This window comes from Pipistrellus kuhlii, unplaced genomic scaffold (assembly GCF_014108245.1).
Source record: "Pipistrellus kuhlii isolate mPipKuh1 unplaced genomic scaffold, mPipKuh1.p scaffold_m20_p_3, whole genome shotgun sequence".
NCBI lineage: Eukaryota > Metazoa > Chordata > Mammalia > Chiroptera > Vespertilionidae > Pipistrellus > Pipistrellus kuhlii.
The window spans coordinates 59,672,780-59,699,816 of NW_023425529.1; the positions used below are offsets into that span (position 1 = coordinate 59,672,780).

Genomic DNA, 27,037 nt, shown 5'->3' on the forward strand with positions numbered 1-27,037 from the left:
CACTCTGGAAAAGAAGAGATTAAATATGTGCTGACCCATGTAAAAACTGTATTTCTAAATTAGGTGTTTTTTCCCTATCTAGTTTACATGTGAGCTTTTTGTGAAACCTACTCTATTAGGCTTCTTTTGGCTTCAAGTGAAAGAAATCCAACTCAAACTGACTGAAGAAAAAAAAGTTTCTTATAACTAAGGAATCAGAAGGAGTTTTGACTTACATCCTACATGCTTAGCAACTTAAGAAGAAGAAGAAACTCACCTTTTCCCTAACAATTCCATCAGGAATCCTGGATTTATCTTTTACAGGATTGGCTTGGGTGTTCTGCCCAGCTCCGGCCCCATCACTGAGACTGGGGCATGTCATGCTCCCATTAGTTAGAGAGAACCCTCTTGCAGCAGCTCTAGGCAGAGAAAATAACAGGAGAAAGAACAAAGGCTTATGTGGAATTTCTGGGGAATTGCAAGGCATCACATTAAAAAAAAATTTTTTGCAAAGGAGAAAAATGTCAAGAGATGAAGTGGCAGAGTTAGGAAAAGACTAGATAATAAAGGACCTACCATGTCATGCTCAGGAGTTCAGAGTTGATTCTGAAATTGAGGGCAGCAGGGAGAAGTATGAATCATTCTGAAAGCCAGGTGGAAGATGGATTGGAAGGAGAAAGTCTCCGTGATGGTTAATCTATGTTAGAACACCTACTTTTAAAGTGTAAGCCAATTGGTGCAGCCACCATGGGAAACAGTATGGAGGTCCCTCAAAATATTAAAAATAGATCCAGCAATTCCACTTCTGGGAATGTATCCAAAGGAAATGAAAATGCTAACTCAAAAAGATCCCTAGACCCAATGTTCATAACAGCATTATTTACAATAGTCAAGACATGGAAGCAATCTAAGAGTCCATGGACGGATAAGTGAATAAAGAAATTATGTTTATATCACATTGTATATCATATAAGGGAATATTGTTATACCATAAAAATGAGGAAATTCTATAATTTATGACACATTAATGGACCTTGAAGGTATTATAACTAAATGAAATAAGCCAGACAAAGACAAATACCGAAAGATCTCATTTACATGGAATATAAAAAAGCCCCCACAAAACTCATAGAAAAAGAGATCAGGTTTGTGATTGCTGGAGGCACAGAGTAGGGAGAATTGGAAGAAGGTGATCAAAATGTACAAACTTTCTGTTATAATACAAATAAATACAGAGATGTAATGTATAACAGGATTACTATAGTCAACACTGCTGGGTGATACGAAAGAAATTCATAAAGGGAGTAGATCCTAAGTGTTCTCATCTCAGAAATAAATTTTATTTTTATTGTATTTATATGAGATGATAGATATTAACTAAACCTATTATGGTCCTAATTTCCCATTCTATGTAAATCAAACCATGTTGCTATACACCTTAAACTTTTTGGGTGATGTATGTCACCAATTTATCAATAAAACAGGAAAAATATTAGCAGTACAAAAGAAAGATATTTCTGACTTCACAATTATGTCCAAGATGATCCCCACAGTCCTAAATTTCCTTTGTGAGTCAGAGCATAATGTTCCAATTCTTAAAAATATTAGCTTTCCTTTTCATCTGACACCACCCATTGATAAAATTACTGTGGGAATAATGGAATTATTCTTATTTCCTGAGCTTTTTATCCTCCTTTAAAGGGTCAAGTTCCTAGAAGATGGTAATAAATGAACCATGGTAGAGCAGCTTGTGGAAATTTCTTCTTGACCTGTAACTTAGCTTTATAAATAATTCTAAATAGTCACAAAATGACTACCCTTAAAAGGTAATTGCTCATTGAGGTGGCAAATGAATTTTTTCTGTGCAATTCAGCAAGAATATAATATCCGAGAAAAACTTTAACTTAAAAGTGGACTTTCTAGGTATCATTGTTAGTGTACTTGGCTAATTCTATAGCTTCATATTTTAGAAAGAATACATTTTGTATACTTTAAAGGAAGAATAAAATAAAAACTTTAGTGTTCCAGGATTTTTAAAAATGTTATTATTCTCTATGAGGGAATGTGAGAGGCAGGAAGAGGAAGGAGGCAGGGTGAGAGAAGACACAATTAATGTAAATCAAGGAAACAAACTATGAGGATGAAAGGCACAATTGCTGCAGCCCCAAGGTGCAGGGTACAAAGGGAAAGAATAAAAGACACAATACACTATAGTTACAGAGGGCTTTATTTACTTATTTTTTTTTCTCAATGGGATCATCTTCCTGGTGTCTCTCTTTCATTCATATATTCCAAGATATTTATTGAATTTATTGGACACCAGTAATTAGTTGCATATCATACCACATGTTTTAAATCCTAGGATAAATAAAATACAAAGCATGATCTCACAGTCCTGAAAATCTCATTAGTCAGGGACAAAGACATGTAAAGAAATAAATTTTTTTATTATCATAAATTAGATGAGGTAAATGTTGATGTAGGTCAATATAGTGCACTTTAGTCAATACCTTCAAAAATGAGCAAGAGATGAGAAAAGAGCCTGTGAAGAATTCATAAAGGAAACTTCTTTGGAATTGAATTTAAAACAGAAAACCAGAGGGTAAGTGTTTGATCTGATTTTGATAATGCTCTGGAAATGTTATGGGTCTTGGCCAGTTGGGACACATGAGTGAAGATGATGCCGTGGGCCATTTGAGTGGGAGATTGAAACGGAAACTCCCACACCAAACCATCATCCTCAATATACTCTAAGTAGAAAGGTAGAAAGACAAAAAGATGGGCTAATCCAAATTTACCCACCCAGAGTTATGACCGATAAGGTGGTTATCTCCTTTAGGAGTCAAAAGTCTCCCTTGAGAATTTGGGACTAAATTTACAAAGGAATGTTAAAATTTGAAATTTATACTACCAAAATTATTTGGAAAAACCTAGGCCTGACAATCAGTATGACATGTTTTCTGAGAATTGATGCTATCCCTGAAAAGCTCCTGCAACCCAAAGCACAAAGAGATGCTTGAGGAAAATTAAACTCCTCTAAAAGTTAGGTCACGGTAATTTTTTAAAAGTATAAAACAATGATGAAAGAGTTGAGAAAATATCAGCAGACAGAGGCTCAAGAAATTGAGAGAACAAAACAATCTGAAAGAGAATGAAAAATATATTTAAAATAATTAAAGACACAGTCCCTAGGTTCTGATTGAACTATCCCTTTGCTTTCTGGCCTTCTGCTTTCTATTTCTCATAAGTTAATTGTAATTACAAGACTCTGTTCCCATAACGGGAAAGCCACCCTATCAATCTCTTTGCTCTAATATATATTTTGCTTGAGCTATTGAGTTCCACCCTTAATTGAATCTTTACCCCAAAATATTAACAGATTCAGGGGTTTTAATGATGAGTATAAAACCAAAAGTACTCTTAGCTTGATCCTGACCAGCTAGACTGAGGGTTAGTCAACTTTTATCCTTCAAAGCTTTTAAAATCTTATTTTCACTATCAATACTTGGGTCTATGAAGCAACTGCCTTTTCTAACCTTATAGGTCTCTGGATTTCTAGATTCTTTGTTTTGTTTTATTATTGCTTATAAATCCTTGTTTTAATGGCCTGACAAATGCAGACAAGAGCAACCAACACACACTAATAATGTTTTCCATCTCCCTTAGAGCTACAAGTTTATTGGGTTCATCATCTATGTTGCAAATTATTGTGAAAACCAAATATTTTGCCATTGTCTTAAATAGATCCCCTTCCAGTATGTTTCCTAGTCCATAAATATGGACCCCACACCAATGCTTTAATTTTACTGTATTTTTACTACTGTGCCACTCCACTCCTAGAACTAATAACTGAATCATTCAGATAGGCTCAGTTTTTCCTCTCCACATCTCAGTGATTTAGACCGTGGGTCAGAAAACTTCCTATCAGGTGCCTGAGAGTTATTCTTTTCAACTTTGCAGCCTATATGTATGGTCTTTGCTGCAATTACTTAACTCTGCTGTTGTAACTTGGAAGTAACTATAAACAATATGTAAGCAAATAGGCATGACTGTCTGCCAATAATACTTTATTTTATTATTTTTTCCAATAATATTTTATTTTAAAAAACAGGAAAGGGGTCACATTTAGCCGTCAAGCTAAAGCTTGTGATTCCCTGACTTAATATAAGTTCTTTATTTCAATTTTTTGAGGTATAGTTTTCCTACAGTTAAGTGCACAAATCTTAAGATAGAACTCAATGCATTTTACACATGCATATACATGAGTAACCATTTTGTGGACTAATATGTGCAACCTGATGCATAGATGCATTAGAAGATAATGGAAATCTTGAATCTTAGGGTGTTTGAGTACAACCTATGTCTAATCATTGGCTGATGAGTAAGGTATGTAAACATAGAGGCAACCCCTAGGAAATCAGACTTAAAAATAAAGACAGACTATGAGGTGAGACAAAAAAAACAAAAAACAAAAAACTGGGCAGAGACATTAGTGGCCACATATCACTAGGAAAAGAGATTTGATAAATTTAGCCTCAGCAATTACTTTAGTTGACAAAAAAATAAAAAAATAAAAAAATAAAAAAAATAGCGGCAGTAGTAACAACTTTCAGAATCCAGCATTGATAAATATATATTAAAATGTCAACTTTTCAACAAAAAACTTTTAAGACAAAATGTTACTTTCATTCAGGAAAACAAGAGGTCAACCAACTCTGTCTCTGAGTATCCCCAGGTGTCAGATTTAGCAAAGACTTCAAAAAATTATTTTAAAAATGATCAAAGAGTAAAGGAAACAATGCTTAAATAATTAAATTGAAGCATGACAATAATAAATCAACTGACAGGGATTCTAAATAAAGACATGAAAATTAATTTAAAAAAACAAAGAAATTCTATAATTGAGGAATACTGGAATCATCAGTAGAGGGGCTCAACAGACTTGAGATGACAAAAAATAGGCAATACCTTCAAAAATGTGAAGAGAGATCAATAGAAATTATTAACAGAAGGACAGAGAGAAATAAAGATTGAAGAAAACTGAACAGAGTCATAAAGATCTATTGGACATTTAGCATACTGATGTGTGCATAATGGGAGTCCATTATGATAGAAAAGAAAAACTGTAAAAAAAAAAAAAAAAGGTTAAACATTTCTTAATTTTGATGAAAAACATTTATCTACACACCCAAGATTTTTTTCAGAACCGTCAAACGGTTTTCCAAAATGATTGTGCCCATGTACACTCCCCATCAATATAAGAACATTTGGTTGCTTCACATCCTCACCAATGCTTATTAATGTATCTTCTGAATTTCAGCAAACTGATATCTTATTGTGACTTCAATTTGCATTTTTTCATAATTATTAATGCATATATTGTAGTTATTGCCCATTTTGATAGTCTCTCTTGTGGATTGTCTCTTCAAGTTTTTATTTTTAAATTAGATTATTTATTTTTTTAATAAGTTGAAGGTCTTGCTTATACAGTATATACTATATGCTTTGAATCAAAGTCCAATTAAATATAATCCCCACTCAGGATTGGAGGACTTGACAATACCTGTCTAGGGAAATTTCTGAATTGTTAAAGACCAGTTTGTTTCTTTTATTATGTCCTTTTTATAATTATATTATTTTTGTCCTATCATTATATGCATTTCAGATATTTTCCCCAGTTTGGCTTACCTTTTGGCCTTTTAAATAATGCTTTCTTATAAAAATAAAAAAAAGAAGTTGTATATTATCAAAATATATTTTATCAATCACTCCTTTTAAGGTTAATGGCTTTTGGGACTGTGTAAGAAATCTTTGCCTATAATGATATCCTGTTGTCTTCTAGAAATTTATTTCAGATTTATGTCTATGATCCACTTTGAATTAATTTTATATACAGTTTGACTAGTGGTTAAAATTTATTTTTTACAGCATAGAAATATAGTTGCTCCAATGTCATTCGTTGCAAACATTGCATGTATAAATTATTAGGTTATTGTCTTTCATCTCCAAACCCACTTGGCTATATATATTGCTTTGTGAGGCTGGGGTTGGATCTTTGCAAACCATATTTCTGCTTTGCTAGCTACCCTGTTTCCCTGAAAATAAGACAGTGTCTTATATTAATTTTTGCTTCCAAAGATGTGCTAGGTCTTATTTTCAGGGGATGTCTTATTTTTCCATGAAGAAGAATACAATACACATTTATTGTTAAATGAAAATAAAGGAAATTTATTACCTGTATACAGTATGGTAGTACGGTAGTTGTCAACACAAACCAGACAAACTGTGAATCCTACAGTATCAAGAATTTACTCATTTATTCAATGACAATCATGTCATCATCTTCTGGAACATCATCATAACAATCCAATTCCTGAATTTCCTGGTGAATTTCTTGAGACTCCATTTCTTTCAGAATCAGTGGACCAAATCTCTCATGTTTAGCCTAGGGGGGGCCTTATACTTGGGGGGATGCCTTATATTTCACTCAGAAGGAAACCTGTAAGTAGGTCTTATTTTAGGAGGATGTCTTATTTTCGGGGAAACATGGTACAATAGTTTGCTATTGGTAGACCAGTAGGGGGTCTATAGAGAGGGCTTTAACCCAAGTAAAATGAAGGGACTTATTCCTGTTGGTTTCTAGGTTGGTTGTCATTGTTTATTATTATTATTACTAGAAGCCCAGTGCATGAATTCATGCACAGGCGGGGTGCCTCCCCACTGTTGGTGATCGGGGCCCATCAGGGCAGTCCAAGGGGGAAGGACCATGGGAGTTTTGCTGGCCAGGGAAGAGGAACCACAGGAGGTTGGCCACTAGCCCCAAGGAGGGAGCCGGCCCTCAGACCCCCTGGCATCCGCTGCCACCCACCCCTGGCTCCCCATCCCAGCCTGGGGCATAAAGGCCCAGGTGAAGCTGGGAGAGGAGGTGACGGTCACCAGACTGGGTGCTACGGGCAGCACCCTGACACGGCACGGGGTTCCCTCCCTCCCCTCCTTTTCTTTCCCTCACTGCCGCAGCACCGTCACCACAGCAGGCAGGTAGCCCCTGGGGAAGGGAGAGGACAGGAGCAAGACAAACCCTTGTGCTGAGGGCTGACTTTCAATAGATTGCAGCGAGGGAACTGCTGTATTACATACAAAATCCCAACCCAGAAGCAGGTCGTTTATGAATGGTTTAGGACCAGGGGCCCATGTGGGGTGGGCCCAGCTGGCCAGGGGGAAGGGTCATAAGAGATTGGCTGGCCAGCTGGTGAGGGGCTACAGAAGGCTGGCTGTGGGAGTGCACTGACCACCAGGGGTCAGCCCCTGTGTTCAGTGTCTGGTCCCTGGTGGTGAGTGCCCATCATAACAACTGGCCAACTGGTTGTTTCGGTCATTCTGGTTGTTAGGTCATAATGGTCTCTTAAGCTTTTACATACATATACTAAAGGCCCAGTGCATGTAATTCATGTACCCTCTCCAATTCAGGACCCCTCAGGTGAGATCTGACAGTGGGACACCCTTCTTGCAATCTGGGACCACTGGCTCCTAACCGCTTACGTGCCTGTCAGCCTGATCTCCCCTGCCAGCCTGATCACCCCTAACTGTCTCTGCCTAAGCCTCACCACCATGGCTTTGTCTGAAAGGATGTCCGGAAGGTCGTCTAGAAGATGTTTGGTCTAATTAGCATATTACCCTTTTATTAGTATAGATTGATTTCAGAGAGGGAGGGAGATAGAAGCATCAATGACAAGAGAAAATCATTGATTGGCTGCCTCCTGCATGCTCCACACTGGGGATCAAGCCCACAAATTTAGGCCCTTCAGTCCTCGGGTGGAGGCTCTGTCCACTGAGCAACACCAGCCAGGGCTATACTTTCCCTTTCTGCTGTGATGTGCTCTGTCTGCTGGAGCTGAAACACTGAAGCTGTCTCCCTGGGGCAGAGTGGGGTGCATTGGGCTGGAGCAGGTGGAGAGGGGCTAGAGAGGGGCCTCACTTAAGAGCCTCACTGTTTCAGGGCTGTGCTGTGTTGCAGTTGAGTGGCCACATTGTTGGGCTGTGCCACAGTCAATTGGAGTTTACACAACTGAGCTGTCTGCACAGATAGCTTCCTCCACACACACACACACACACACACACACACCCAAGCTGGGGCTTCCTCTTAGGGTTGAAGTGATACCAACCAAGGTATGGGCCCAATCGGCCACCTTAGAAAGAGAAGTGGGGAATCTTGATTTTAAAGCTCGAATTTCTTAAGTTGGCAACTAATGTGAACTTCAGATGTTAGGGCCAAACCAGAGAGGCGGTCAGGCCTGGTGTCCAGGCCACTGGGTGGGACTGGGCTCCTCTGCAATGGCTTGGTGGCAGGGCCAACCCAGACCCTCCACCTCCTGGTCATGGCCTCCACCTGGGGTGCAGGCCACAGCCCCCACCAACATCCAAGCTGCCATCCCAGGGCACCCATGAGGGACCGAACCATCACCTAGCACAGGGTGGGGAGCACTGCTGTTGGACGGAGCCATCGCCATGTGAGTGAGAGAGCTCCCAGCAGGAGCATCCCTCCCGGTGGAGCTGTCCCTTGCCTTGGAGCTGCCTCTCCAAACCGCACTGAGAGCTGCGGAGAGAGCCAGGTGCAGGAGACGGTGCTGCACTGCTGCCGAGGAGGGACTGGAGGGGGGAACTGCCATATGGGTGTCTCTACCCAGAGCCTGCTTCACCTGGATCCCAAGCTGATGGCCTGAGAGGTGGGGCCATTTGCCTGGGGCTTGGGGCTGGGCACTGGGGCGGGACCCACACTTTTGCGGATGGTTTGCTGGACCTGCTAGGGCTTGGCGTGGAGTTGTGTGTTGTCACCTTGTATTGGGCAGGGGAATATTGAGCAGAGCTCAGCCCAGCTGTAAGGGGACCCTAGGCATCTGGGCAGGTGAAGGGAGTGGGGGCGCGCTTGGATAATTCCAATGTCACCCTACTTGGTTTTATTTTATTTATTTATTTATTTATTTATTTATTTATTTATTTAATCATTAGGAGAGAATTTTATTTTAAAAGTGTCATCTTAGACTGCAAGGATGTCCGTTAAACAACACAATTAAATATGCCAAAGGAGAAGCCATGTTGCCAAAATGCCCACTTAACTCACCCAAACATCTCAAGCCCACCCACACCATGGTTCTCAGCTCATTTGGGAGGAGATGTACCTCGAGCAGAATACTGTGGGAAAAGAATCTTTACCCCACTTGGTTTTAAATGCAAGCCCGGCTTGGAGCGCGGACTGGCCTTGTGTCTGCTCACGTTCAGGTGCCTGGTGCTATGTAAGTCCCCAAGGTGCGCCTGGTGTTCGGCTGTCCCTCTGGTCGCTTGGTCATCGGTTTTTATTTTTTCACTACATTCCTTCCATGTGCAGTGATCACATTTCATCGGGAACGGGGCGGGTTCCAGTGACCAGGAGGAAGCATGGGGAGAGCAGTCACCGCTGGTCGCCCCTGGTGCTACTGGCAGTATGCTTTCTTCCTTGTGGAGCATCTGTAGAGGGAGAGGAAGGAGCCTGAGCCCCAGTTCCAGGAGGCTGGCAGCACTGGTCCATTGGTGCCTGGCCTGTCCTCTTGAGATTGACCCTGCAGGACTACTAAGGGAGCCAGTCCCCAGTTCTGCCCCATCTCCACCACTGATTGACTAGAGCACATGTGTCAAACACAAGGCCTGCGGGCCAAATCCGTCCAGCCAGGCCTTGCAATGTGGCCCGCACCGTGCTGTCATCACTGCACTCCGCTGCGTTTCCATCACAATGACAGTTTATGACTGTTCAGTAAACCATTCGGCCCTCGATTTAGGCTGGATTTTAGATTTTGGCCCCTTCTCTGATTGAGTTCAACACCCCTAGACTAGAGTCTGGGGGCCTGGAGGAGAGGCCAAGAGGTCTGTCTTCCAGCCGCTCGCCAGTAACCACTTGCTAGTCACTGCTGCCACCGATTGATCAGCTTCCACTCCCTCAGCTCCCTAGCCTGGTATTGGGTCGTCCCTCTAGTCATTCTGGATGTGACAGACCCTGGGATTTTATATATTAGGATACTAGAGGCCTGATGCACGAAATTTGTGCAAGGGGTTTAGCCCTTGCAGCCCCAGCTGCCTTGGCTGGCTCCCACAGCCCTGGCCAGCCCTCATAGCCCCTCACAGCCTCAACTGGCCCTCACAGCTCCAGCTACTTTGTCCGGAAGGTCATCCGGAAGGATGTCCAGATGGCTGTTCTGCTGTTCAGTCTAATTCGCATATTAGCTCTTTATTATATAGGATAGATTATTATTATTTTTATCCTGAGGGCTCCTGTGGCTGGTTTTCTGTGTTGGCACCCAACAATATTTCGTCCCTTGGTGGCAGAAGAATGTTTGTCATTGCAGCAATAATACCCTCTCTTCAGAGCCGGGGATGGATCCCCAGACCTGCTCCTCCAAAGCTCATAATCACAAGCACAGCTGAGCACCACCCCTCCTCAGAGCTGAGAGTCAGCCCCAAAAGCCCTTGCTCTTAACTCTCCAAGTTTTCTCTTTGATCCTGCAGCCAGGAGGGGTGGTAGCTGCTTTCTGCTTTCTGCAGTTGTTACACTTAGACTATTTACCCTGTTAGCAGTTAATAACATTTCACTCTGGGAACAGTGCTTTATATTAAATTCTCTTTGTTCAAATTACTGGTGTGGTTTCTAGTTCCTGACAGAACCTCGACTGATGTACCATCTGTTCACTCACGGCACTGGGTTGGAATGTCACCGTAAATCAGGTGACTTCATATAAACGGGTATGTTCTTGGCCTCTATTCTGTGTCATGGGTTTATTTGTCTATTCGTGTGCCAGTACCATACTGTCTGAATTACTGTGTTTTTATAGTAAATCTTAATATCTAGTAGTGCAAGTCACACAGCTTTGTTTTTGTTTTGTTTGTTTGTTTTTCAAGCATGTCTGGGCTCTTCTAGATAGTCCATTGCCACCAGAAATTTAAAACCAACCTATCAATTTCCATTAAAAAAAAGTTAACATTTTGATTCATATTGCTTTAAATCTGAAGAAGGGACATTTTACAATGTTGATTTTTTTTTTAAAGAATGTAGTTTTTTGTTTGTTTTGTTTTTAATGATTTTACTGATTTTTTTACAGAGAGGAAGAGAGGGAATAAGAGCTAGAAACATCGATCAGTTGCACACTCCCCACTGGGGATGTGTCTGCAACCAAGGTACATGCCCTTAACCAGAATCGAACCTGGGACCTTTCAGTCCGCAGGCTCACACTCTATCCCCTAAGCAAAAGCGGTTTCAGCACAATGTTGATTTTTTTTTAAAGTGAGGGATGTATTACAACTTAATTTCTCACAAAACAGTTTTGCAGCTTTCACCACTGTTTTTACTCACCTTTCACTAGGTTTAATTCTGAGTATTTGATGTTCTTGATATTGTTATAAAAGATGTACTTTTTCATTTCATTTTCCACTTGTTTGTTGCCAGTACAGAGAAAAATAATTTTTATTGATATTGTAAACTTATTTATTAGTTCTAATAGTTTATTAGTTCTTTTTGTTTTGTTTTGATTAGTTGTGATTCCCAAAGAATTTTTCCTTAAGTTATGTTGTCAAAATAATCAGCATAAAGTTGACCATGATATCTCTTATTCTTTTAAAGCATACTCGTGTCTTCTTTTTCATTCTAGTGATGTTAGTCTCTCTTTTATCTTAATCAAAACTGCTGTTTGCCCATTTTATTAACCCTATCAAAGAATCAGCTTCTCGCTGTGTTGATTTTTCTTATTAAGCATTTGGTTTTTATTGTTGATTTTTCCTATATCCTTACTATTTCTTTCTAATTTTTAAATTTAATTTGCCCTCTTTTTATAGCTTCTTGAAAATGGAAGACACTGCACAACATTGCTTTGGCTGTACCCTAACAATTTTATATGCCATTTTTATTTTCATTCAGTTTGAAACACTTTCTAATTTTATGTTGATTTTTAAAACATTTGAGTCACTTAGAATGTGTTATTTAATTTCCATACTTTGCTGAATTTTCTAGGACATTTGTTGATATTGATTTCTAGTTAAATTTTATTGTGGTGAGAGAACTGACACTATGATTTTAATCTTTAAAATGTATTAATACTTATTATGTATCACAACATATGGTGTATTTTGGCGAATGTTCCATGTGTGCTTGAAAATAATGTGTATTCTGAAGTTGTTGGGTGTGATATTCTATAAATGTCAATTAAAAGAAGATGAGTAATATTGTTGTTTCCTAAAAGCTTTTTTTTTGTTGCTTCTGTTAATTACTGAGAAATATTTGTTAAATTATGCATTCTGATTGTGGGTTTGTGGAATTTTTTTTTAAGTTCTGCTATGTTTTTCACTGTCATTAAGTCTTGTTGGTGAATTTTATTGAAAGACAAACAAATTAATATATAGAGATAGAGAGATGGGAAGACTAATTACATAAAGATGGCAAGTTTTTCCAAAATAATCTAAAAATTTAATTTAAACCACTCAAAATCCCAACAATTTTCTTATATTGTAATTGTCAATTTCATCCTATAAATCATATAGAATTATAACCTCAAAATAGATAAAATTTTAATGAAAGCATTTTTAAAGGGATGATTCATATTTTAATGTACTTATATTGTAATTGCAAATACACAGAAATTAAATGAGAATGATACTCTAACAGGATAATTAAGAAAATTAAATGAATGGAAAATAAAGTTTAAAAATTCTCCTCTCTCTCTCTCTCTCTCTCTCTCTCTCTCTCTCTCTCTATATATATATATATATATATATATATATATACACACACACACACACACACACACACACACACACATATATATATATATATATATATATATATATATACAAAACACATATATGTTTATATACATATATAAACTTGGCATGTAATAGATAGGATTACAATTTAGTAGAGAAAGTATGGTTTAATTATTAAATGATGCTGTTGAAATTAACTACACATTTGTTAGGGGAATATGTATACCTCTATTTCTATACACAAAAAATAAATTACAGATGGATTAAAAAACTAACTGCAATTTCTGTTTGGGCAAATTACAGACTAGATACTTTGATTTAAAGTATTACATTTCTAAATATATAAATATAAATGCTAAAAAGTCTTTTGAAATGCTTTATGAAGCTGGCAATAAAAAAAGAAAATGCACAGAGAGACCAAAAATGATGGAATGCCAGAATCCTGTGATGCAATGTGTACCACAAGCTTTTATTCTAGGAATTTTGGCTAAACCCTGGAGACCCTCAGCATCCATTCTGGTGGCTGCATGGAGAAATGACAGAAGGGCCATGGGTCTAGCTAATGTGAGAAATCTAACAGAAAACTCCTCATGTAGCTGGTTTCCCAATGAGCTCTGCCTTCTGTGTCAAAATGAAGAGGAAGCAAACCTGCTATGTGGTTTACCCATGAGAAATTTTCCACTGATTGAAAGTAAAACACAAAAATACCTCCCGAGGATTTGTAACAAGTTAACACCCACAGTGGTTTATGGCCTGAATTCATGCTACCCATGTAGCCTGAAAAACCTCAAACCGCTTGGGTTGGTGGCATCTCCAGGCAACAAGCAGAAGCAAATACAAATCATCTTGGAGAAACTCAACTGCACATGAAGCCATAAAGAGCTCAAATAAGTAAAAATAAATTCCAAGGGAAAGAATCATCCAACAGTCAAAATGCACAATCAATATCGGTGGCGGTACAATTAACAAAACAGTTATTTTAAAAATCAGTTTGACTGCGTGGAGGTCAAACTGTGACCCAGGGGATCCATTCCCAGGAGATTCCTTAGGGAGACTTCCGGTACTGTACAAGGAGACGTGAATGTGTCTGTGAATGTTGAGTACAGCCGGTTAGTAACTCAAAAGAAGTGAGACAGTAATCTGGGGTCATCCTATGCAGTACCTTACTGTAGAATAAACTCTCCTCAATAAGTCTCAGCATATCATTGTTGAACTTTTGTAAGTCAATTCACAAAATGATGCAGGCAAGTTGGCACCGTTCATCTAAATTTTTAAAACTCAAATGACATGGTTATGTACATATATATTAAAAGCCTAAAAATATATGGAAGAATTTTAAACATTAACCTCAGGATGGATTTTACTTCTGGGGAGGGGAAGAGGAAAGAAGTTGTGAAAGGCAGAGGAAACTAAGACTTCAGCTGTGTCTGTGATAGTTACATCTTTTCTTTTTTGTACGAGATAGATATAAATCAAATAATGTGTTTTAGTCCTAGGAGGATGTTTTATTCTTTTCTTGTCTGTATGTTTTAATGATAAAATCTGAAACAAAACAAAAAGAATAGAAAATCAAAAACTAACTCATGTTAAAAAACAACAACATTATCAATATTGTCTGGTTTAATTTTACTCAATAGTATATAATTAATGACAAATAATCCTTTTTAAAACATATAAAGAAGCTTTATAAAAATGTATCTTTGTTGTTGAAAGTATTATGGATATTCCTCATTTTTCCCCCCATTGACTCCCTCCACTCTGGTCCCACTGCCCTCTCCCCAGGCCTTCATCACGTTATTGTCCATGTCCATGGGTTGTGCAAATATGCATATAAGAAAATAAGTCTCTGTAAAAAATCTTAATTGAATGTGATTTATAGCAGAAAACTTGAAATCTACTCTCCAACAAATATGTCATTTATTACCATATCTTATTCAACTTTGTTTCAATCTTATAATCTAGTGTTATTCTTTAAAAAATATTTTCCCCAAGACTGTTATTATTAAAATGTTCAAAACTCACAGAAAAGTTGAAATAGTACAGAAAGTATAAGTATTTTCTCCCTTCACATGAAAATTAATAATTCCAAAATATCACTTTATATTAATACAACTAAAATATTATTAAATATGAATGTATTTACTATTCAAATTTCCCTAATTGTTCCAAAAAGGTTTAATAGTTACTTTATTTAAATTAGGACTGAGAGTCCATGCAGCATATGTAGTTGTTATTTTTTTAGTCTTTTTAAATCATAACCTCCACTCTTTTTTCTTTATGACCTTTATGATCATGTCTAGGCCAATTCTATAGTAGAAAGTTCCTACAAAGAAATGTTTACAAGATGCTTCCATCTTTACTTTTGCCTCAAGGACATAAGAGAATTTAATTCTTAATGGCATCTTCCTTTCAATATTAGCTCAAGGAATTATTGGGAGTATATCTATACCATATCCCAAAAGAAGAGGTTCCAGGAGAGAACTATGCACCTCATTTTCATAAATTGTTTCTCAAGTAATGAGAAACCAGTATTGAAGAGCTGTGTCCACACTGGAGAATGGAAATCAATCCTGTGCTTCTGAATGTATCCTACAGCTGAGGCTCACATGAGCCAGCTCGGCCTCCTCGCTGGTGACCACACGTGCTCCAAACGCAAAGCTATGCTCTGGAAGTAACAAGCCCTTCACTATGTTGTTTAAATGTGCTTATCGTGTGCTTTTCTGTTCTGAATCTTTTTGTAAAATATATGTTTATGTATAGATTAATATACATATGTATGTGTGTGTCTTTCACTAACTTGATGACAGGCACACACAAAAAGTAGTTGACCATACTAAATGTCAATGTCAAGTCTATCTAAACCTGAAGCCAACTCCAAACATTTCCCTCTCCAGATGAAAAAAAAAGAGGTGGTTATATGCTGCTACACTGACAAATGTTAAAACTTGATTTTAGCCCTGGCTGGTGTGGCTCAGTTGGTTGGAGGTCATTCTGTGCATCCAAGAGTCATGGGTTCAATTCTCAGTTGGGGTACATACCCAGGTGGCAGATTTGATCCACAGTCAGGGTGCATATGGGAGGCAAGCATTTGATCAATGTTTAATTGATAGATGTTTCTCTTTGGAATCAATGTTTCTCTCTCCCTCTCTGCTCTCTCTCTAGAATCAATAAAAACATGTCCTAGGGTGAGGATTAGAAAACACACACACACACACACACACACACACACACACACCCCAAAAAAAAAACACCAAAAAAACCCAGCGGATTTTAAAAATATAGCAGAAGGAGGATGGAGGATGGTGAAAAAGGTGAAGCAGAATATATCAATAACATTGTGATAAGTTTACATGGTGACAGATGCTTACTAGAATTAGTGGGGTGATTGATTACATTATAAAGTATAAAGTGTCGAATTGACATATTGTACACTTGAAACTAATATAAATAATACAATACTGTAGACCAAATATACTTCAATAAAAAATTCTTACAAAATTAAAAAAATAAAATGTAGCTGTAAAAATTATTAAATAAAATTAATAAGTAACATGTACTTTTTTTTTTTAATCCTCACCTGAGGATATTTTTCCATTAATATTTTTTGGAAAGTGTGGAAGGGAGAGGGGAGAGACAGAGAGAAACATTAATTTGATAAAGACACATCCATTGGTTGCCTTCCACATGAGCCCCAACCAGGGCCAAGGATTAAGCCCACAGCTGAGGCATGTGCCCTTGACTGGAATCAAACCCAGGACTCATCAGTCCAAAGGCCAATGCTCTATTCACTGAGAAAAACTGGCCAGGGCAAATATATTTTTTTATAAATAAAACTTTATATGTGTATACAAGTAAAACTATACGATTAAAATTAACCATCTATTACTATACTAGTGTGGCTAAATGTTCTAAACATAATGTACAGTGAAATAAACCAGACAAACAGTAGTAAATACTGATATGATTCATTCATACAAAGTCTAGAGAAAAGGGGGGAAATCTAAGCTGTTAGAAGTCAGAATTATAATTTTTAGGAAAGAGGGCAGTGAATGGAAGTGGTAATGGAGAGAGTGGAGAAATGTTCTATTTCCTGATCTCAGCATTAAGGTGTTCAGTTTTTTAAGTCTTTGATCTGTATACTTTTGTATTTGTTAGTGTTTTTTCTGCACAATAAGTTACTGAAAACTTAGACTCTAGAGGCTGGAAGCAACAATAAATAGTTCTTATATTTTGCAATTTCTCTGGGCCAGGAGGAGAGGATTAGCTGGGTCATTCTGGCTCAGGGGCTCAGGAGGCTGCAGGCAAGCTGCTGGACAGGACGCGGTCTTCTGAAGACTTCCGTGCTGATTCACTCCGAGGCTGTTGGCAGAGGCCTCCCTTCTCACCACATAGATCTCTTCGCAGAGCTAGTGCAGCGCCCTCCCAACCTGGTGTCTGGCTTCCTCCAGAGCAAGTGCTTTGAGGGCAAGGAGGGAGCCATCATGCTTTTTTTACCTAATTTCAGAAATCACACTGAAGTCCCTCTCATCACTTTCTAGCCAACAGAAATGAGTCACTAATTTAGACCCACCCTCTAAGGGGGTAGAATTGGATTTTACCTTTGGAGGAGGAAGTTGTAAAGAATCTGTGCACACATTTTAGAAATTTCACACTGGCAGATCAGTTTTCTGAATACATATCATACTTCAAGTAGAAATTAAAAATATACAATTTAAAACTATTCTCTAAAATAGGGGTGTCGAACTCAATCAGAGAAGGGGCCAAAATCTAAAATCCAGCCTAAATCGCGGGCCGAATGGTTTACTGAACAGTCATAAACTGTCATTTTGATGGAAACGCAGCGGAGTGCAGTGATGACAGCGCGGTGCCGGCCACATTGCAAGGCCTGGCGGGACGGATTTGGCCCGCGGGCCTTGTGTTTGACACATGTGCTCTAAAATATGCCTTGTTAGGGATGGTTCATCCCAATATTTGGTATGTCTTCCATATTCAGGAAGCTCGGGTAATTTAACTTTTTAAGTCTCTTGGTGTATTCTCCACACCCTTTTCCCAACAACACCCAGTCCTACAGCCCTCCCCTACCCAGGGAAGTCAGTGATTCATCTGATGGTAATTGGGGATAAATAAACTGGGCCTACTTGGCTTAATTTCCCCTTGGGAAGCCAGCACGTCTCTTGGATAACTCACTCCATAGCAGGATTTTATAGTTTGGGGAGTATCTCAAACCCAACATGTGGTGTTTGTGCTTTGAACACTGGAAAATAACATTGGAAATAGAATTTGTCAACCATGTCAAGAGGATTCTCCAGGGGCTTTCGGACTACGTAGTTGTTGGACTATGGACTTGGATGTGTGGGTAGAGAATGCCCTTGGTGATTCGGAAACTCTTATTTATACCATGCCCAAGGGTTTTCACTTTTGAGTGTCTAGAGTATACCTGTTGCAGCTTGACCTTGACAGCTGATTATTCCTTTCATGGCCATTTTGTCCACAGGCCAGAGACTGTTGTAGAGGCAGGACTGTGCACCTGGGCAGCTCCACACAAATCTTTGGGGCATACAGGCCGCAGCAGAGCAAGGAGCAGGGAGGACCTGGGCTGGGCTGAGGAGGTACAGTTCACATTTCAGGAAAGGTGTGTGTGCTAGACCTTTGCCAGCCAATGGTCCAGGCTTTAAAACCATCCCCACTCCCTCCACCCACACACCCAGGTCTCTTACCCCTTAGGCACACCTGAGGCAAAAATTCAAGTCTAAAGAAAGTATCATCATTCCATACCAGACAGTGGAAGGCAGAACATGGTTTTACTGCTTTCAGTGCAAAACTGCTGAGTCCAGCCTGGGCTAGGGAACACTGGGAGATAACATCCATGGGTTGAAATTGTTTGTTCACATCTCCAGAAAGGCAGGACTTGCTCGGCTATTCCAAGTTCTGCTTTGAATCAAGAACCAAGATAGAAGCTTCGGAAGGTCGGATGTTGAATTTATGAGGTTTGTACCCAAGATCAAGAGTGGAAAGTATTTAACACACTGAGCGTGTTCCAAGGTGATCCTGTGGTTGTAGGCGGCATGCAGGCGCTCTGAAGGAATACGCCTGAGAAAATGTCCAGAATTCAACAGCACGGAACAAAAGGTCCTGGGAGCAGATACTAGTTCTCACTGGATTCTTCTGAGGGCCTGGTTCCCAATTGCAACTGCACACTGTAATCACCAGTTAATCAAGACTCTCTAGGGGTAGGACCCAGGCATTGGTACTGACACCCTGACTTTACAAAAAGTAGGTAAAACTATGTGACCTTGAGCTTGGTTCTGAGAGCTGAAGTACTGGGTTCTAAGTCCGGCAGTGAATCTGGCTCTGTGTGATGGCATCTACTAAATAAATGATGGTGCCGGCAACCACTTCCTCTCTTACATCCTTTCCCTAGGATGTTTGGACAGTTGCATAAAGAAGTTTAATTATCTCATCAACATTGTTTCATAACAATAGACAATCCAACACTGCAATTTATTTCAGCAATCTCACAAAAGTCTATGTGGACAGAGGTTTTTTTTGTTTTTGAATCTTAGTGGTCTCATAAATCCCAACATTGCTCCTTCTGTTTCCTCTCCACTGACTAAAAAATACAAGTGTCTCATTCTTTAACCAGGACACATTGCTACCATTTAACCATAAAGGTATAGGATAATTACATATGAGAGCAATCTGGGTGGTAGGAAAACTAGAATTTCTGCTTTATAGTTGTCAAATATATGCCCTTGCCAAGATACTTTAAGATTTTATTTTTTATGGCTGGATGCTTCCCAGGAAAGGAAGTTGGTTCTTCCATCTGAAACTTGCTCTTTCTATCTAAGGATTTCTAGGTCTTTAGATCTATAAAAGGTACTTTTCAAAGTGCAGAATTTTAAACCGCTGAGGGATCATTAATGAGGATAAAGAAGGCATTGGGGGTTTAGCTAGCATCGCACAGAGCCAGGCTCGCAGCCTGGCTTACAACCCATGGCTCTGTCTTGCAGAACCATGAGAAGCTGCTTTTCCCAGTTTGGCAAGTACTCACCTCATCCTACTGCGCGTTATACACATTTGATACTCAGGTCATTTCAGAGCACTTAGTGGGCTTAGTTTGCTTGACTTGCCTGTCTCTATAGTGAGCAACTTTTTCGGTTATGTATTAAAAACACAAGCCCAGTTGCCTGTTATTATAGCTTCCAGTTATTATGAACTAACCAACAATTTCTTACTTGTTTCTTACATTCCTAACCATTTTCATCTCAAATTTTGCCATGAACCCTAACCTGTTTCAAAAATCACAATTTCTTCAGAGAACAACATGTTCTACTGGAATTATTTGAAATCGTGTCACAAATTGCTCTTGGAGCTGTGGTGAGCCAGGTGCAATGTCATGTTCGCCTAGTTAGTTACTGCTCTTGGCTTTGCCACAACTGATGCTCAGATTGTATTAAGTAGACATGACTTATTTGGGTCTCACCTCGCCAGCAGAGCAGGCAGAGCTGTCTCTCCACTCGATGTGATGCGTGCTCTTTAACATGCTGGTTCCCAGATTAAATCCCCTTTCAATTACTGTCTGTCATCCGATGTGGCTCAGTTTCTGGCCCATTATCCCTTCCATGTCTCTTTGGTTCCATTGCTTAACATGAGCACTGGACAGCCCTGGAAAGAGCTTCTGAGCCAAAGATTTATCTAATTTTGTGGAAGAGTTTGTACCAAAATTTATTTTAAAAATTCAAAGCTTTGAAGATGAAGTCCTTGACAGCCCTAAACTTTTTGCAAAGGGTAAAGAAACTTCATAATTAAAACCAAAACTAGAGAAGTATTTAAATTCTAATGTTAATTCTACTTACTCTTGCAATAATGATATTATAGCTATTAACACTTGTTGAGTACTAACTCTATGTTCCAAATATTGTGCATGGATTGGTTTATTTAATCCCACAACAGCCTTACAAAGACTTTTTTAAAATCTCTGAAAAGGACAAGGCAAAGAAAAAGTAATAATATGATGATCACTCAGCTACTAGGTGGTGAACCCATGATTGGAACCCAGACAAATCAGATTCCAGATTCCATAGCTCTTAATCACTACCCATCTTCTCTTTCTATTATGAAAGAAGTGGAAACTAAACAAAGTGGAAACTAAACAAAGTTCTCTCATGAAAAGTGACAGGACATTCTAATCTCTTATAGTCCATTTAATTGGTTGCTAGTTTCAGGACTTATCTACTTTAATTTATGAATGTGACCATTTTAATATCTTTAAAAATGAATTCACTATTTCTTATTCTTTCATTCACTAATCATTGATTGGGCAACCATCTGTCAGGTATCATGCAATGCATGGGTAAGAATAAAGTTAAAAATACATATTTCCTGCCACAAATTGTTCCCAATCAGAGAAAAAAATACATGAAAACACAGCCTTGCAATACAGTGTGATAAATGTGATGCTGAAGGTGTACACAAAGTGTAAGGGTGGGGGAAAGGAGACCACTACATTTGAATTTATGGTCATTTGTTAATATACGTTGATATCCAAGTGTCAATTTCAACAATCCAACAACTCTGGAAAGAATCTAAAACTATATTTTTAAAACAAATTATCTTTTTCCCCCCAGGAGATGTACTATAACGTTGCGATTTAAGAATGTAAGCTGGATTGCTGATTTAAAACCTAGGTCTATTAATTTTGGTCAACTTAACCTCCCTCAGGCTCAGTTTCATTATCTGTGAAATGAGGATAATAATTTTAGTAACAGAACTGTTGTGAGAATTGAATGTGATATATGTGAAAGCCTCAGAGCAGTACCTAACATACACTAAGCACTATATGTATTTGCTATCTATACTAATAAAAGGGTAATATGCTAATTAGATCAGGCATCTTCCGGGTGACCTTCTGGATGTCCTTCTGGAAAAAGCCACAGTGGCAGGGCAAAAGCAGAGGCCATTAGGGGCTATGAGGCCAGCAGAAGAGAGCAGTTAGGGGGATTAGGCTGGCAGGGGAGAGCAGTTAGGGAGATTAGATTGGCAGGGGAGAGCTGTTAGGGGAATCAGGCCAGCAGGGGAGAGCAGTAAGAAAGATCAGGCCAGCAGGGGAGAGCAGTTAGGGGGATCAGGCAGGCAAGGGGAGCAGTTAGGGGCAATCAGACATGCAGGCAGAGTGGTTAGGGGTGATCAGGTAGGCAGGTAAGTGAGTGGTTAAGAGCCAGTGGTCCCAGATTGTGAGAAGGATGTCTGACTGCCACTTTAGGCCTGATCCCGAGGGGTTCCAAATTAGAGAGGGTGGGTGCAGGCTGGGTTGAGGGACAACCCTTTGCCCCCACACCCTCGTATGCAAATTTTATGCACCAGACCTCTAGTTGTTATTAAAATTATTAATAAATATGTTGATAGTCAATGAAAGAGCTTTGTAAGGTAAAAATGAATGCCTTTCTACAAGTGGACCAGGTGATATTAAAAACAACATATATGTGTTGAGCTTCTAATTAATATTCTAGGTGCCATGTCAGGATGTGAAAAACAAATTCAATTCAGGAACTCAGGAAGTTTATAATAAAATGGAGTTAACAAAATACTAGCCAAAATATATTAGAATACCTGGTATTTAAATACAATGTGCTATGGGAAAATTCAGATGAGCAGAAAAATTAAATCAGTCTTGATGGATCCAGAAAAAGCTTTATTGAGGAGGTGACATTTGAAGCAGCTGTTGATTGAACCCAACAAAATGAGTACCAACGTCAGCCCAGGCACAGGGAGCAGCATGGCAAAGATATGAAGAGATAACAGAAGAACAGAAAGTGAAGACTCGTGGGTTACATATAGATGAGTGTCTGGAGATGAGCAAGGAGAAGTGAAATTTGTTCTTGTAAAAATCCTGTAATCAATTCTAATTTGGGGAGAGAGTAATGTAACAACATAACACCTGCATTTTTCAAAATATTTTTTGTGGACTTGAAGAGGGAACAAACAAGGATAGAAAAACACATCAAGAGATTATTACAACAATCCCAAAGAGGAATAATGATGGCCTGAACTAGCACAAAAGAAAGAGAGAAGATAGAAGTCTCAACAAAACAAGGTGACCAATCAAACGTGGTGGTAAAGAGATGTTTGATGTGACTCTTAGATGCCTGCTTTGAGTTAATAATTTTTAATGTTGATAATCAATATTAAAAAAGGCAGGAGGAAAAGCAGATATGCCTATGCCATCTCTATCTAGCAGCTAAAATTTTAACTCAGAAGAGCAGTCTTGAACAGGGATATGGATGTTGAAGACTTGAGTTCACTGGGGATTTGGAAATAGTTAGGATTAACAGGAATAGAAAGTAAAATAAAAAGAAGACTAAGAGTAGAATCCAGGGAAATCCCCAAATTTTAACAGTGTCCAGAAGAAAAAGAAGAAAAGGGAACAGAATACAGATTAGATATAGAAGGAGCAGCCGGAGTGATGAGTCCCTCACTTTAGCAGTCAGAAGGATGGTGAGAGAGCGGAAAGCAGATGGAAAAGGGGAACAAGAATAGGAAGCAATAGAATTGTGGAAGCTACAGGACAAGATTTTAATTAGGTTGTGGTGACAAGAGACAAAAAGAACAAGAAAAGAAGTTAGTAGTATCAATTCCTAGAAACAGGAAAAAAGAGTAAGTAAACTCTATTTTAAGTGCCCATTGTCGAGAGGGAAATAGTGGTTTATAGAGATAGGGTATAGAGATAGAAACTTAATGTGGCCAGTTTCTGAAAACCTCAGTGCTGAGCTATGGTGGGGGAGTTGAAGGAGCCAATCTGATTATTGTTCATAAGGCCCACAGTCACACAGGTAGCACCATAGGAAAGACCTCATGTCTTTTGGTCTCATGGGACTAATCCATACTTGAAGTGGAGAGCAAGACTTTTCCTCTTACATGCGTGCCACAGCTGGGTCATGTTGCTATTTGGAACACTTCCGTGCCTGCTCTAGACATAGCTGTCATTCCTTCCTGAGGGCTTGCTGCCTCACAGGTGTGTAGTCAAGAAGTCTTACTTCACACACACACACACACACACACACACAGAGAGAGAGAGAGAGAGAGAGAGAGAGAGAGTCCCACATTTTGTCCTCTCATTCTCTCTTGACCACAGTTTGGGTCTGGGAGATACATATTCTAAGTTGGTAATGGATCAGCAATGCCCCAACCTCTCTGTATCACTTCTCCCAAATATTTGGCTACTCCCCAAATTATCAAATATCTCTGAGCAGGACATACAAACTTGAATGTGTACAACAGCCGCACAGGTGACATAGATGAATGAGAGGCCCATGGTGGCCATGCCAAACTAGAGCTGTAGCAGCCCGTTCAAGGGGCAGGCATTGTAGAGATCTAGCTAATTCCTCTCCATGGATATGCTGTGCCTGGTCTCCCAGAGTTTTATATTAAGTATCCCAATTTTAAGTGCCAGGAACTACTTAAAACATGCTACACACTTCGAAGCAATGCAGGACACCTCTGAAAGCAAATGCAACCCAAATCTCTGAAATCAAATGCAGCCCAAATCCCAGGGGTTTAAGACAACTGCCTCAAAATTTTAAGTTCTCAAATGCAAAAGCTAGAAGCACTGCTGATTATTTCTGATTTCCCCTCTTTCCCTTCCTCCTTGAGGGTCCCTACTACCTGCTTGGAGCCTGTGGAAGTTTAAGGGTGGTGGCGAGACAGAAAAGAGAGAAAGACCAGCATAAAAGTGTATAGCTTAGTATGTCAAAAGTAGTGTGCAGCAACACGAGATAAAGAAGAATTCAAGCCAAAAATGGGCAGAAAACTAACATTTATTGCACATTTTTATATAACCAATAACATACATGTGTTATCTCACTCATGCTTATAATGTTCCTCAGTAAGGATGAATCATTATCCTCAATTTACAGGTGAATAACTGAGCTTCAAAGGGATTAAGCAACTTGGCTGTGGTTACACAATGATGGAGCTGGAATTTAAACTCAGATATTTCTTATTCCAAAAGTCGTGATCCTATTCAAACTGCTTTCCAAGTGACTGAGTGCTCACATAATGAGAAATGTGGGTTTTGCTAATATAAAATATGAATGTGTTCAGGGCCATCTGTTTCTCCCCAGTCCAATACCATTACCATTTTCCTTGGGGAATAATATATGCTTTGGGAGTTGGCCCCCGTCACTGCTCCAATGACAGTAGCTCCTATTTCATTCTATCCAAGCTCTTCCTCCAAATCTCTTTGTTCTTTCGTACTTGTAAATTGCCTCATCAATACTGTTGCTTAAAATGGATTTTTCTTTACACATATCCCCAATCCTATGCTAAATTTTAGTATAATTTTTGTTACAGATGAAACTAGAATCATTAATTCTAGAATTTTTTTAAAACAAACAAACAAAAAACAACAACACAAAACAATAAAAATAAACATATGTAACTACTTTACACACCCACCCATGGAAGATAGCACTTCTATTCAAAATTGCACTAAAAGTCTTAGTCAATGAAATAAATCAAGAAAAAAAAGAAATAAAAAATGTGTAATTATTGGAAAGGAAGAAATAAAGCAGTATTAGGTCCCAGGTTCGATTCCGGGTTTGATTCCAGTCCAGGGTATGTACCTTAGCTGTGGGCACATCCCAAGTGGGGGGTGTGCAGGAGGCAGCTGACCGATGTTTCTCCCTCATCAATGTTTCTAACTCTCTATCCCTCTCTCTTCCTCTCTGTAAAAAAATCAATAAAATATATTTTAAAAAAAGAAAATACACAATATAATCTAAGATAAATTATTAAAATTATTAGTAAGTTTAGCAAGGTTACTAGATTCAAAATCAACACACAAAAATTGTGTTTTTTAATATGTTTTTATTTATTTAAGAGAGGAAAGGAGAAAGAGAGATAGATAGAAACATCAATGATGACAGAGAATCATTAATCAGTCACCTTCTGCATGCCCTACACTGGGGATTGAGCCCACAACCTGGGCATGTACCCTGACTGGGAACCAAAACATGACCTCCTGGTTCAAAGGTCAACACCCAACCACTAAGCCATGCTGGCCAGGTCAAAAATTGTATTTCTATATACATTTATTTCTCCTAAGGATGTTTTATAACTTTTGTATTAAAAGGCTTGCATTATTCATTATATTTATTATTAAGTATTTAACATTTCATGATTTTTTGTAAATGATTTTTTAAAAATTCTCACTTGTACTATAATATTTATAGTTGATATAAAAACAATTTTGCCTGTGGTGACATTGAATCCAGCAACTTTGCTAAACTTATTTATTAATTTAGACAATTAAAATATTTTCTAACAGAAAATGCTAAGACATTATTATAAACAATTAAAGGAATCTAAATAATAGGATAGCTATACCATCAATGGATAGGGAGACTCAATGTTGTAAATATGTAATCTACAGATTCAAAATAAAAATTCTGAGTGTGAGTGTGTGTGTGTGTGCGCGCGCGCGCGCGCATATGAGCACAAATTGACAAGCTACTTCTAGAATTTCTATAGAAACATGAGGGCTAAGAGTCACTACATCACTGAACAATAAAGTGAGAGAGCTTATTCTATAAGCCTTATAATACTCAACAGCAGGGTATTGCCCCAAAGATAGAACAAAACAGTTCAAAAGCAGACCTTGAGGTAGTTTGGGACAATATCCCACCTTTGCCGGTGGCTCATTGTGTTTGTCTAGTACAGAACTAACTCTCCAAGGAAGGTGCTTAAGAATGGTTTGTATTGTTACCCGACACCGCCAGCTCAGTGTGCTTTTCGGTCAGAGCTAAAGAAGTTACAGTTTTTTAATTGTTCACAGTTCAATTAGGTGACTCATGTTCAATTTAGAAGACAGGCATTAGAGAGGGTCTCTTTGATAAAATATGATAAAATTCTACTCTAATGCTCTATGTGGGGTTCAATAAATTTAGTCGCTTAAATGATGCTCTTACGTTATTGAAAGATTAACTAAAAATGGGAGCAGCCTGCTGCTGCGGAAGATTCACTAATGGCGGGTATAGGATGTGTGTGCGCTAGCTGTGTTAAAAAGCAGTTTCACTACAGGGGATGAGGATGAAGAAAACATTTTAGTTGGGCTCATTATATACCCATAAATATCAGCGATGTCTCAGTAACAGAGACAAAGAAAGGAAGGGTATTGAATAGACCATTAATTATTTCTACCTCAGGAGGGATTGTGAGAGATCACACAGGATGGTATAGCCATGGGGAAGCAGGAAAATAGACAGATTTGAGAAGCATTTGTCAA

General features: G+C 38.7%; 1 long non-coding RNA gene across 1 annotated transcript; it reads left to right on the forward strand.

The window, feature by feature from the left end:
* The first annotated feature begins 22,723 nt into the window (after nucleotides 1–22,723).
* Nucleotides 22,724–25,134, forward strand: LOC118729967. The gene is made up of 2 exons (XR_004991325.2): nucleotides 22,724–22,849; nucleotides 24,669–25,134. It is a non-coding gene; the product is annotated as an uncharacterized LOC118729967 (long non-coding RNA).
* The last annotated feature ends 1,903 nt before the right edge of the window (nucleotides 25,135–27,037 follow it).